Below are 13,790 nucleotides of genomic sequence, written 5' to 3' on the forward strand. Positions count from 1 at the left end.
CCCTGGCTGAGACCTAGGGATTCTGGGACACTGCAGAGAGTGGGTGTGATGAGGAGGACCATTAAGAAGCTGCTATCACAGAGAATGCTATTTTTCTGTGATTCAATATGTTCATGCCCACCATTGTGACTGCTTAATATTAGAAAAAAAAATATGTGCTATTGTGAGACTACTAAAATAGGAGAACCCTGGAAAAAACTTCCTTTGTGAAATTTTCACGGCTCGCAGTTGACTGCTGGTTTTTGATCACCAGCAGGCAATATCTTTGGAAATTTAATTTCAGTTGCAAATTAGTCACCCTCTGATTAAAGAAAATCAAATTCTTTAAATACTATGCTGTGTAGTGACATTTGCTTTCAAAAAAGTTATTTTCAATGAAAACAAGTTCTTTCCAAAACTAGTATATGGTAGTTGAGCATTAAAGAATTTAGATTTTGTCTTTGGATTTACAGTGTAGTGGTTATCAGACATGTTTTAGTTTTTCGTGTAAAGTTTGATGTATGTTATGAAAGGGAATTTTATTTATATGTCTTCCTAAAAAAGGCATATGTTCAAAACAAGGCTTGCTAAATCACTAAAAAGGAATCCTTAAAAATGTGGGGCTACTGATCGATAAAACTACAAGGCATTAAACATCATGAATGCTGTCACATTTTTCTCTTTAAAATTGAAATATTAACTACTCAAAAATCTTCTCTAAACTTGATTCTAAGGGTTTAAACAGAAGTTTGACCAACAATTCAAAAATTGCACATTTCCAGGTTTCATATCATATGTCGAGTCATTCAACTTTGCTGAACTGTGCAGAAACAGGCTACATCTTGGTTTCATAGTGTAGTGGTTATCACATCTGCTTTACACGCAGAAGGTCCTGGGTTCAATCCCCAGTGAAACCATGTTTATGTTCTGATTAACCAATCAATCTTTAAATATTTCCATACTCAACATATCTCTTCTGGTGATTTAAACTGTGAAAAAGGTAGTTTGTTGAATAGAAACTGGCCTTTCTGCTAATGGGAATAAATGTAGTCTTAAACTACACTTTAAGTTTTAGTTCATAAAAATAGTATATACTTGTAATCCAGTAATTTTAAAATTGAAAGTTAAGTTGACTTATCTCCTTTTTGCCAACAATGTATTTTCATGATTTCTATATATTTTTAAAGCAAAAGAGCTTGTTAAAATGTTTTTTTGTTCATTTTTCTACATTAATGAATATACTTTATGCTGTGTAAATTTTCTCTGTAAAATTGAAATCTCATAAGCTTCTCCATGCAATTGTTTCTTCCATATCTCCACTGCTCGACTGACAGCCCTGGCTGAGACCTAGGGATTCTGGGACACTGCAGAGAGTGGGTGTGATGAGGAGGACCATTAAGAAGCTGCTATCACAGAGAATGCTATTTTTCTGTGATTCAATATGTTCATGCCCACCATTGTGACTGCTTAATATTAGAAACAAAAATATGTGCTATTGTGAGACTACTAAAATAGGAGAACCCTGGAAAAAACTTCCTGTGTGAAATTTTCAGGGCTCGCAGTTGACTGCTGGTTTTTGATCACCAGCAGGCAATATCTTTGGAAATTTAATTTCAGTTGCAAATTAGTCATCCTCTGATTAAAGAAAATCAAATTCTTTAAATACTATGCTGTGTAGTGACATTTGCTTTCAAAAAAGTTATTTTCAATGAAAACAAGTTCTTTCCAAAACTAGTATATGGTAGTTGAGCATTAAAGAATTTAGATTTTGTCTTTGGATTTACAGTGTAGTGGTTATCAGACATGTTTTAGTTTTTCGTGTAAAGTTTGATGTATGTTATGAAAGGGAATTTTATTTATATGTCTTCCTAAAAAAGGCATATGTTCAAAACAAGGCTTGATAAATCGCTGGAAATGAATCCTTAAAAATGTGGGGCTACTGATCGATAAAACTACAAGGCATTAAACATCATGAATGCTGTCACATTTTTCTCTTTAAAATTGAAATATTAACTACTCAAAAATCTTCTCTAAACTTGATTCCAAGGGTTTAAACAGAAGTTTGACCAACAATTCAAAAATTGCACATTTCCAGGTTTCATATCATATGTCGAGTCATTCAACTTTGCTGAACTGTGCAGAAACAGGCTACATCTTGGTTTCATAGTGTAGTGGTTATCACATCTGCTTTACACACAGAAGGTCCTGGGTTCACTCCCCAGTGAAACCATGTTTGTGTTCTGATTGACCAATCAATCTTTAAATATTTCCCTACTCAACATATCTCTTCTGGTGATTTAAACTGTGAAAAGGGTAGTTTTTTCAATAGAAACTAGCCTTTCTTCTAATGGGAATAAATGTAGTCTTAAACTACACTTTAAGTTTTAGTTCATAAAAATAGTATATACTTGTAATCCAGTAATTTTAAAATTAAAAGTTAAGTTGACTTATCTCCTTTTTGCCAACAATGTATTTTCATGATTTCTATATATTTTTAAAGCAAAAGAGCTTGTTAAAATGTTTTTTTGTTCATTTTTCTACATTAATGAATATACTTTATGCTGTGTAAATTTTCTCTGTAAAATTGAAATCTCATAAGCTTCTCCATGCAATTTTTTCTTACATATCTCCACTGCTCGACTGACAGCCCTGGCTGAGACCTAGGGATTCTGGGACACTGCAGAGAGTGGGTGTGATGAGGAGGACCATTAAGAAGCTGCTATCACAGAGAATGCTATTTTTCTGTGATTCAATATGTTCATGCCCACCATTGTGACTGCTTAATATTAGAAACAAAAATATGTGCTATTGTGAGACTACTAAAATAGGAGAACCCTGGAAAAAACTTCCTGTGTGAAATTTTCAGGGCTCGCAGTTGACTGCTGGTTTTTGATCACCATCAGGCAATATCTTTGGAAATTTAATTTCAGTTGCAAATTAGTCATCCTCTGATTAAAGAAAATCAAATTCTTTAAATACTATGCTGTGTAGTGACATTTGCTTTCAAAAAAGTTATTTTCAATGAAAACAAGTTCTTTCCAAAACTAGTATATGGTAGTTGAGCATTAAAGAATTTAGATTTTGTCTTTGGATTTACAGTGTAGTGGTTATCAGACATGTTTTAGTTTTTCGTGTAAAGTTTGATGTATGTTATGAAAGGGAATTTTATTTATATGTCTTCCTAAAAAAGGCATATGTTCAAAACAAGGCTTGCTAAATCACTAAAAAGGAATCCTTAAAAATGTGGGGCTACTGATCGATAAAACTACAAGGCATTAAACATCATGAATGCTGTCATATTTTTCTCTTTAAAATTGAAATATTAACTACTCAAAAATCTTCTCTAAACTTGATTCCAAGGGTTTAAACAGAAGTTTGACCAACAATTCAAAAATTGCACATTTCCAGGTTTCATATCATATGTCGAGTCATTCAACTTTGCTGAACTGTGCAGAAACAGGCTACGTCTTGGTTTTATAGTGTAGTGGTTATCACATCTGCTTTACACGCAGAAGGTCCTGGGTTCAATCCCCAGTGAAACCATGTTTATGTTCTGATTAACCAATCAATCTTTAAATATTTCCATACTCAACATATCTCTTCTGGTGATTTAAACTGTGAAAAGGGTAGTTTGTTCAATAGAAACTGGCCTTTCTGCTAATGGGAATAAATGTAGTCTTAAACTACACTTTAAGTTTTAATTCATAAAAATAGTATATACTTGTAATCCAGTAATTTTAAAATTAAAAGTTAAGTTGACTTATCTCCTTTTTGCCAACAATGTATTTTCATGATTTCTATATATTTTTAAAGCAAAAGAGCTTGTTAAAATGTTTTTTGTTCATTTTTCTACATTAATGAATATACTTTATGCTGTGTAAATTTTCTCTGTAAAATTGAAATCTCATAAGCTTCTCCATGCAATTGTTTCTTCCATATCTCCACTGCTCGACTGACAGCCCTGGCTGAGACCTAGGGATTCTGGGACACTGCAGAGAGTGGGTGTGATGAGGAGGACCATTAAGAAGCTGCTATCACAGAGAATGCTATTTTTCTGTGATTCAATATGTTCATGCCCACCATTGTGACTGCTTAATATTAGAAACAAAAATATGTGCTATTGTGAGACTACTAAAATAGGAGAACCCTGGAAAAAACTTCCTGTGTGAAATTTTCAGGGCTCGCAGTTGACTGCTGGTTTTTGATCACCAGCAGGCAATATCTTTGGAAATTTAATTTCAGTTGCAAATTAGTCATCCTCTGATTAAAGAAAATCAAATTCTTTAAATACTATGCTGTGTAGTGACATTTGCTTTCAAAAAAGTTATTTTCAATGAAAACAAGTTCTTTCCAAAACTAGTATATGGTAGTTGAGCATTAAAGAATTTAGATTTTGTCTTTGGATTTACAGTGTAGTGGTTATCAGACATGTTTTCGTTTTTCGTGTAAAGTTTGATGTATGTTATGAAAGGGAATTTTATTTATATGTCTTCCTAAAAAAGGCATATGTTCAAAACAAGGCTTGCTAAATCACTGGAAATGAATCCTTAAAAATGTGGGGCTACTGATCGATAAAACTACAAGGCATTAAACATCATGAATGCTGTCACATTTTTCTCTTTAAAATTGAAATATTAACTACTCAAAAATCTTCTCTAAACTTGATTCCAATGGTTTAAACAGAAGTTTGACCAACAATTCAAAAATTGCACATTTCCAGGTTTCATATCATATGTCGAGTCATTCAACTTTGCTGAACTGTGCAGAAACAGGCTACGTCTTGGTTTCATAGTGTAGTGGTTATCACATCTGCTTTACACGCAGAAGGTCCTGGGTTCAATCCCCAGTGAAACCATGTTTATGTTCTGATTAACCAATCAATCTTTAAATATTTCCATACTCAACATATCTCTTCTGGTGATTTAAACTGTGAAAAGGGTAGTTTGTTCAATAGAAACTGGCCTTTCTGCTAATGGGAATAAATGTAGTCTTAAACTACACTTTAAGTTTTAATTCATAAAAATAGTATATACTTGTAATCCAGTAATTTTAAAATTAAAAGTTAAGTTGACTTATCTCCTTTTTGCCAACAATGTATTTTCATGATTTCTATATATTTTTAAAGCAAAAGAGCTTGTTAAAATGTTTTTTTGTTCATTTTTCTACATTAATGAATATACTTTATGCTGTGTAAATTTTCTCTGTAAAATTGAAATCTCATAAGCTTCTCCATGCAATTGTTTCTTCCATATCTCCACTGCTCGACTGACAGCCCTGGCTGAGACCTAGGGATTCTGGGACACTGCAGAGAGTGGGTGTGATGAGGAGGACCATTAAGAAGCTGCTATCACAGAGAATGCTATTTTTCTGTGATTCAATATGTTCATGCCCACCATTGTGACTGCTTAATATTAGAAACAAAAATATGTGCTATTGTGAGACTACTAAAATAGGAGAACCCTGGAAAAAACTTCCTGTGTGAAATTTTCAGGGCTCGCAGTTGACTGCTGGTTTTTGATCACCAGCAGGCAATATCTTTGGAAATTTAATTTCAGTTGCAAATTAGTCATCCTCTGATTAAAGAAAATCAAATTCTTTAAATACTATGCTGTGTAGTGACATTTGCTTTCAAAAAAGTTATTTTCAATGAAAACAAGTTCTTTCCAAAACTAGTATATGGTAGTTGAGCATTAAAGAATTTAGATTTTGTCTTTGGATTTACAGTGTAGTGGTTATCAGACATGTTTTAATTTTTCGTGTAAAGTTTGATGTATGTTATGAAAGGGAATTTTATTTATATGTCTTCCTAAAAAAGGCATATGTTCAAAACAAGGCTTGCTAAATCACTGGAAATGAATCCTTAAAAATGTGGGGCTACTGATCGATAAAACTACAAGGCATTAAACATCATGAATGCTGTCACATTTTTCTCTTTAAAATTGAAATATTAACTACTCAAAAATCTTCTCTAAACTTGATTCCAATGGTTTAAACAGAAGTTTGACCAACAATTCAAAAATTGCACATTTCCAGGTTTCATATCATATGTCGAGTCATTCAACTTTGCTGAACTGTGCAGAAACAGGCTACGTCTTGGTTTCATAGTGTAGTGGTTATCACATCTGCTTTACACGCAGAAGGTCCTGGGTTCAATCCCCAGTGAAACCATGTTTATGTTCTGATTAACCAATCAATCTTTAAATATTTCCATACTCAACATATCTCTTCTGGTGATTTAAACTGTGAAAAAGGTAGTTTGTTCAATAGAAACTGGCCTTTCTGCTAATGGGAATAAATGTAGTCTTAAACTACACTTTAAGTTTTAGTTCATAAAAATGGTATATACTTGTAATCCAGTAATTTTAAAATTAAAAGTTAAGTTGACTTATCTCCTTTTTGCCAACAATGTATTTTCATGATTTCTATATATTTTTAAAGAAAAAGAGCTTGTTAAAATGTTTTTTTGTTCATTTTTCTACATTAATGAATATACTTTATGCTGTGTAAATTTTCTCTGTAAAATTGAAATCTCATAAGCTTCTCCATGCAATTGTTTCTTCCATATCTCCACTGCTCGACTGACAGCCCTGGCTGAGACCTAGGGATTCTGGGACACTGCAGAGAGTGGGTGTGATGAGGAGGACCATTAAGAAGCTGCTATCACAGAGAATGCTATTTTTCTGTGATTCAATATGTTCATGCCCACCATTGTGACTGCTTAATATTAGAAACAAAAATATGTGCTGTTGTGAGACTACTAAAATAGGAGAACCCTGGAAAAAACTTCCTGTGTGAAATTTTCAGGGCTCACAGTTGACTGCTGGTTTTTGATCACCAGCAGGCAATATCTTTGGAAATTTAATTTCAGTTGCAAATTAGTCACCCTCTGATTAAAGAAAATCAAATTCTTTAAATACTATGCTGTGTAGTGACATTTGCTTTCAAAAAAGTTATTTTCAATGAAAACAAGTTCTTTCCAAAACTAGTATATGGTAGTTGAGCATTAAAGAATTTAGATTTTGTCTTTGGATTTACAGTGTAGTGGTTATCAAACATGTTTTAGTTTTTCGTGTAAAGTTTGATGTATGTTATGAAAGGGAATTTTATTTATATGTCTTCCTAAAAAAGGCATATGTTCAAAACAAGGCTTGCTAAATCACTAAAAAGGAATCCTTAAAAATGTGGGGCTACTGATCGATAAAACTACAAGGCATTAAACATCATGAATGCTGTCACATTTTTCTCTTTAAAATTGAAATATTAACTACTCAAAAATCTTCTCTAAACTTGATTCCAAGGGTTTAAACAGAAGTTTGACCAACAATTCAAAAATTGCACATTTCCAGGTTTCATATCATATGTCGAGTCATTCAACTTTGCTGAACTGTGCAGAAACAGGCTACATCTTGGTTTCATAGTGTAGTGGTTATCACATCTGCTTTACATGCAGAAGGTCCTGGGTTCACTCCCCAGTGAAACCATGTTTGTGTTCTGATTAACCAATCAATCTTTAAATATTTCCATACTCAACATATCTCTTCTGGTGATTTAAACTGTGAAAAGGGTAGTTTTTTCAATAGAAACTGGCCTTTCTTCTAATGGGAATAAATGTAGTCTTAAACTACACTTTAAGTTTTAGTTCATAAAAATAGTATATACTTGTAATCCAGTAATTTTAAAATTAAAAGTTAAGTTGACTTATCTCCTTTTTGCCAACAATGTATTTTCATGATTTCTATATATTTTTAAAGCAAAAGAGCTTGTTAAAATGTTTTTTTGTTCATTTTTCTACATTAATGAATATACTTTATGCCGTGTAAATTTTCTCTGTAAAATTGAAATCTCATAAGCTTCTCCATGCAATTGTTTCTTCCATATCTCCACTGCTCGACTGACAGCCCTGGCTGAGACCTAGGGATTCTGGGACACTGCAGAGAGTGGGTGTGATGAGGAGGACCATTAAGAAGCTGCTATGACAGAGAATGCTATTTTTCTGTGATTCAATATGTTCATGCCCACCATTGTGACTGCTTAATATTAGAAACAAAAATATGTGCTGTTGTGAGACTACTAAAATAGGAGAACCCTGGAAAAAACTTCCTGTGTGAAATTTTCAGGGTTCGCAGTTGACTGCTGGTTTTTGATCACCAGCAGGCAATATCTTTGGAAATTTAATTTCAGTTGCAAATTAGTCATCCTCTGATTAAAGAAAATCAAATTCTTTAAATACTATGCTGTGTAGTGACATTTGCTTTCAAAAAAGTTATTTTCAATGAAAACAAGTTCTTTCCAAAACTAGTATATGGTAGTTGAGCATTAAAGAATTTAGATTTTGTCTTTGGATTTACAGTGTAGTGGTTATCAGACATGTTTTAGTTTTTCGTGTAAAGTTTGATGTATGTTATGAAAGGGAATTTTATTTATATGTCTTCCTAAAAAAGGCATATGTTGAAAACAAGGCTTGCTAAATCACTAAAAAGGAATCCTTAAAAATGTGGGGCTACTGATCGATAAAACTACAAGGCATTAAACATCATGAATGCTGTCACATTTTTCTCTTTAAAATTGAAATATTAACTACTCAAAAATCTTCTCTAAACTTGATTCCAAGGGTTTAAACAGAAGTTTGACCAACAATTCAAAAATTGCACATTTCCAGGTTTCGTATCATATGTCGAGTCATTCAACTTTGCTGAACTGTGCAGAAACAGGCTACGTCTTGGTTTCATAGTGTAGTGGTTATCACATCTGCTTTACACGCAGAAGGTACTGGGTTCAATCCCCAGTGAAACCATGTTTATGTTCTGATTAACCAATCAATCTTTAAATATTTCCATACTCAACATATCTCTTCTGGTGATTTAAACTGTGAAAAAGGTAGTTTGTTCAATAGAAACTGGCCTTTCTGCTAATGGGAATAAATGTAGTCTTAAACTACACTTTAAGTTTTAGTTCATAAAAATAGTATATACTTGTAATCCAGTAATTTTAAAATTGAAAGTTAAGTTGACTTATCTCCTTTTTGCCAACAATGTATTTTCATGATTTCTATATATTTTTAAAGCAAAAGAGCTTGTTAAAAAGTTTTTTTGTTCATTTTTCTACATTAATGAATATACTTTATGCTGTGTAAATTTTCTCTGTAAAATTGAAATCTCATAAGCTTCTCCATGCAATTGTTTCTTCCATATCTCCACTGCTCGACTGACAGCCCTGGCTGAGACCTAGGGATTCTGGGACACTGCAGAGAGTGGGTGTGATGAGGAGGACCATTAAGAAGCTGCTATCACAGAGAATGCTATTTTTCTGTGATTCAATATGTTCATGCCCACCATTGTGACTGCTTAATATTAGAAACAAAAATATGTGCTGTTGTGAGACTACTAAAATAGGAGAACCCTGGAAAAAACTTCCTGTGTGAAATTTTCAGGGTTCGCAGTTGACTGCTGGTTTTTGATCACCAGCAGGCAATATCTTTGGAAATTTAATTTCAGTTGCAAATTAGTCATCCTCTGATTAAAGAAAATCAAATTCTTTAAATACTATGCTGTGTAGTGACATTTGCTTTCAAAAAAGTTATTTTCAATGAAAACAAGTTCTTTCCAAAACTAGTATATGGTAGTTGAGCATTAAAGAATTTAGATTTTGTCTTTGGATTTACAGTGTAGTGGTTATCAGACATGTTTTAGTTTTTCGTGTAAAGTTTGATGTATGTTATGAAAGGGAATTTTATTTATATGTCTTCCTAAAAAAGGCATATGTTGAAAACAAGGCTTGCTAAATCACTAAAAAGGAATCCTTAAAAATGTGGGGCTACTGATCGATAAAACTACAAGGCATTAAACATCATGAATGCTGTCACATTTTTCTCTTTAAAATTGAAATATTAACTACTCAAAAATCTTCTCTAAACTTGATTCCAAGGGTTTAAACAGAAGTTTGACCAACAATTCAAAAATTGCACATTTCCAGGTTTCATATCATATGTCGAGTCATTCAACTTTGCTGAACTGTGCAGAAACAGGCTACATCTTGGTTTCATAGTGTAGTGGTTATCACATCTGCTTTACACGCAGAAGGTCCTGGGTTCAATCCTCAGTGAAACCATGTTTATGTTCTGATTAACCAATCAATCTTTAAATATTTCCATACTCAACATATCTCTTCTGGTGATTTAAACTGTGAAAAAGGTAGTTTGTTCAATAGAAACTGGCCTTTCTGCTAATGGGAATAAATGTAGTCTTAAACTACACTTTAAGTTTTAGTTCATAAAAATAGTATATACTTGTAATCCAGTAATTTTAAAATTAAAAGTTAAGTTGACTTATCTCCTTTTTGCCAACAATGTATTTTCATGATTTCTATATATTTTTAAAGCAAAAGAGCTTGTTAAAATGTTTTTTTGTTCATTTTTCTACATTAATGAATATACTTTATGCTGTGTAAATTTTCTCTGTAAAATTGAAATCTCATAAGCTTCTCCATGCAATTGTTTCTTCCATATCTCCACTGCTCGACTGACAGCCCTGGCTGAGACCTAGGGATTCTGGGACACTGCAGAGAGTGGGTGTGATGAGGAGGACCATTAAGAAGCTGCTATCACAGAGAATGCTATTTTTCTGTGATTCAATATGTTCATGCCCACCATTGTGACTGCTTAATATTAGAAACAAAAATATGTGCTATTGTGAGACTACTAAAATAGGAGAACCCTGGAAAAAACTTCCTGTGTGAAATTTTCAGGGCTCGCAGTTGACTGCTGGTTTTTGATCACCAGCAGGCAATATCTTTGGAAATTTAATTTCAGTTGCAAATTAGTCATCCTCTGATTAAAGAAAATCAAATTCTTCAAATACTATGCTGTGTAGTGACATTTGCTTTCAAAAAAGTTATTTTCAATGAAAACAAGTTCTTTCCAAAAGTAGTATATGGTAGTTGAGCATTAAAGAATTTAGATTTTGTCTTTTGATTTACAGTGTAGTGGTTATCAGACATGTTTTAGTTTTTCGTGTAAAGTTTGATGTATGTTATGAAAGGGAATTTTATTTATATGTCTTCCTAAAAAAGGCATATGTTCAAAACAAGGCTTGCTAAATCACTGGAAATGAATCCTTAAAAATGTGGGGCTACTGATCGATAAAACTACAAGGCATTAAACATCATGAATGCTGTCACATTTTTCTCTTTAAAATTGAAATATTAACTACTCAAAAATCTTCTCTAAACTTGATTCCAAGGGTTTAAACAGAAGTTTGACCAACAATTCAAAAATTGCACATTTCCAGGTTTCATATCATATGTCGAGTCATTCAACTTTGCTGAACTGTGCAGAAACAGGCTACGTCTTGGTTTCATAGTGTAGTGGTTATCACATCTGCTTTACACGCAGAAGGTCCTGGGTTCAATCCCCAGTGAAACCATGTTTATGTTCTGATTAACCAATCAATCTTTAAATATTTCCATACTCAACATATCTCTTCTGGTGATTTAAACTGTGAAAAAGGTAGTTTGTTCAATAGAAACTGGCCTTTCTGCTAATGGGAATAAATGTAGTCTTAAACTACACTTTAAGTTTTAGTTCATAAAAATAGTATATACTTGTAATCCAGTAATTTTAAAATTGAAAGTTAAGTTGACTTATCTCCTTTTTGCCAACAATGTATTTTCATGATTTCTATATATTTTTAAAGCAAAAGAGCTTGTTAAAAAGTTTTTTTGTTCATTTTTCTACATTAATGAATATACTTTATGCTGTGTAAATTTTCTCTGTAAAATTGAAATCTCATAAGCTTCTCCATGCAATTGTTTCTTCCATATCTCCACTGCTCGACTGACAGCCCTGGCTGAGACCTAGGGATAGTGGGACACTGCAGAGAGTGGGTGTGATGAGGAGGACCATTAAGAAGCTGCTATGACAGAGAATGCTATTTTTCTGTGATTCAATATGTTCATGCCCACCATTGTGACTGCTTAATATTAGAAACAAAAATATGTGCTGTTGTGATACTACTAAAATAGGAGAACCCTGGAAAAAACTTCCTGTGTGAAATTTTCAGGGTTCGCAGTTGACTGCTGGTTTTTGATCACCAGCAGGCAATATCTTTGGAAATTTAATTTCAGTTGCAAATTAGTCATCCTCTGATTAAAGAAAATCAAATTCTTTAAATACTATGCTGTGTAGTGACATTTGCTTTCAAAAAAGTTATTTTCAATGAAAACAAGTTCTTTCTAAAACTAGTATATGGTAGTTGAGCATTAAAGAATTTAGATTTTGTCTTTGGATTTACAGTGTAGTGGTTATCAGACATGTTTTAGTTTTTCGTGTAAAGTTTGATGTATGTTATGAAAGGGAATTTTATTTATATGTCTTCCTAAAAAAGGCATATGTTCAAAACAAGGCTTGCTAAATCACTAAAAAGGAATCCTTAAAAATGTGGGGCTACTGATCGATAAAACTACAAGGCATTAAACATCATGAATGCTGTCACATTTTTCTCTTTAAAATTGAAATATTAACTACTCAAAAATCTTCTCTAAACTTGATTCCAAGGGTTTAAACAGAAGTTTGACCAACAATTCAAAAATTGCACATTTCCAGGTTTCATATCATATGTCGAGTCATTCAACTTTGCTGAACTGTGCAGAAACAGGCTACATCTTGGTTTCATAGTGTAGTGGTTATCACATCTGCTTTACACGCAGAAGGTCCTGGGTTTAATCCCCAGTGAAACCATGTTTATGTTCTGATTAACCAATCAATCTTTAAATATTTCCATACTCAACATATCTCTTCTGGTGATTTAAACTGTGAAAAAGGTAGTTTGTTCAATAGAAACTGGCCTTTCTGCTAATGGGAATAAATGTAGTCTTAAACTACACTTTAAGTTTTAGTTCATAAAAATAGTATATACTTGTAATCCAGTAATTTTAAAATTGGAAGTTAAGTTGACTTATCTCCTTTTTGCCAACAATGTATTTTCATGATTTCTATATATTTATAAAGCAAAAGAGCTTGTTAAAAAGTTTTTTTGTTCATTTTTCTACATTAATGAATATACTTTATGCTGTGTAAATTTTCTCTGTAAAATTGAAATCTCATAAGCTTCTCCATGCAATTGTTTCTTCCATATCTCCACTGCTCGACTGACAGCCCTGGCTGAGACCTAGGGATAGTGGGACACTGCAGAGAGTGGGTGTGATGAGGAGGACCATTAAGAAGCTGCTATGACAGAGAATGCTATTTTTCTGTGATTCAATATGTTCATGCCCACCATTGTGACTGCTTAATATTAGAAACAAAAATATGTGCTGTTGTGAGACTACAAAAATAGGAGAACCCTGGAAAAAACTTCCTGTGTGAAATTTTCAGGGTTCGCAGTTGACTGCTGGTTTTTGATCACCAGCAGGCAATATCTTTGGAAATTTAATTTCAGTTGCAAATTAGTCATCCTCTGATTAAAGAAAATCAAATTCTTTAAATACTATGCTGTGTAGTGACATTTGCTTTCAAAAAAGTTATTTTCAATGAAAACAAGTTCTTTCCAAAACTAGTATATGGTAGTTGAGCATTAAAGAATTTAGATTTTGTCTTTGGATTTACAGTGTAGTGGTTATCAGACATGTTTTAGTTTTTCGTGTAAAGTTTGATGTATGTTATGAAAGGGAATTTTATTTATATGTCTTCCTAAAAAAGGCATATGTTCAAAACAAGGCTTGCTAAATCACTAAAAAGGAATCCTTAAAAATGTGGGGCTACTGATCGATAAAACTACAAGGCATTAAACATCATGAATGCTGTCACATTTTTCTCT

General features: G+C 32.9%; 10 non-coding genes across 10 annotated transcripts; all 10 read left to right on the forward strand.

Moving 5' to 3' along the window:
* Window positions 1–823: 823 nt before the first annotated feature.
* On the forward strand, window positions 824–896 carry TRNAV-UAC (transfer RNA valine (anticodon UAC)). Its single transcript has one exon. It is a non-coding gene; the product is annotated as a tRNA-Val (tRNA).
* A 1,240-nt stretch (window positions 897–2,136) lies between these two features.
* TRNAV-UAC (transfer RNA valine (anticodon UAC)) lies at window positions 2,137–2,209 on the forward strand. Its single transcript has one exon. It is a non-coding gene; the product is annotated as a tRNA-Val (tRNA).
* A 1,240-nt stretch (window positions 2,210–3,449) lies between these two features.
* On the forward strand, window positions 3,450–3,522 carry TRNAV-UAC (transfer RNA valine (anticodon UAC)). The gene has a single exon. It is a non-coding gene; the product is annotated as a tRNA-Val (tRNA).
* Window positions 3,523–4,761: 1,239 nt separating this feature from the next.
* Window positions 4,762–4,834, forward strand: TRNAV-UAC (transfer RNA valine (anticodon UAC)). The gene has a single exon. It is a non-coding gene; the product is annotated as a tRNA-Val (tRNA).
* A 1,240-nt stretch (window positions 4,835–6,074) lies between these two features.
* TRNAV-UAC (transfer RNA valine (anticodon UAC)) lies at window positions 6,075–6,147 on the forward strand. The gene has a single exon. It is a non-coding gene; the product is annotated as a tRNA-Val (tRNA).
* A 1,240-nt stretch (window positions 6,148–7,387) lies between these two features.
* On the forward strand, window positions 7,388–7,460 carry TRNAV-UAC (transfer RNA valine (anticodon UAC)). Its single transcript has one exon. It is a non-coding gene; the product is annotated as a tRNA-Val (tRNA).
* A 1,240-nt stretch (window positions 7,461–8,700) lies between these two features.
* On the forward strand, window positions 8,701–8,773 carry TRNAV-UAC (transfer RNA valine (anticodon UAC)). Its single transcript has one exon. It is a non-coding gene; the product is annotated as a tRNA-Val (tRNA).
* A 1,240-nt stretch (window positions 8,774–10,013) lies between these two features.
* TRNAV-UAC (transfer RNA valine (anticodon UAC)) lies at window positions 10,014–10,086 on the forward strand. The gene has a single exon. It is a non-coding gene; the product is annotated as a tRNA-Val (tRNA).
* A 1,240-nt stretch (window positions 10,087–11,326) lies between these two features.
* Window positions 11,327–11,399, forward strand: TRNAV-UAC (transfer RNA valine (anticodon UAC)). Its single transcript has one exon. It is a non-coding gene; the product is annotated as a tRNA-Val (tRNA).
* A 1,240-nt stretch (window positions 11,400–12,639) lies between these two features.
* TRNAV-UAC (transfer RNA valine (anticodon UAC)) lies at window positions 12,640–12,712 on the forward strand. The gene has a single exon. It is a non-coding gene; the product is annotated as a tRNA-Val (tRNA).
* Window positions 12,713–13,790: the final 1,078 nt, after the last annotated feature.

The sequence above is a fragment of the Mixophyes fleayi genome, chromosome 10 (assembly GCF_038048845.1).
Source record: "Mixophyes fleayi isolate aMixFle1 chromosome 10, aMixFle1.hap1, whole genome shotgun sequence".
Lineage (NCBI taxonomy): Eukaryota > Metazoa > Chordata > Amphibia > Anura > Limnodynastidae > Mixophyes > Mixophyes fleayi.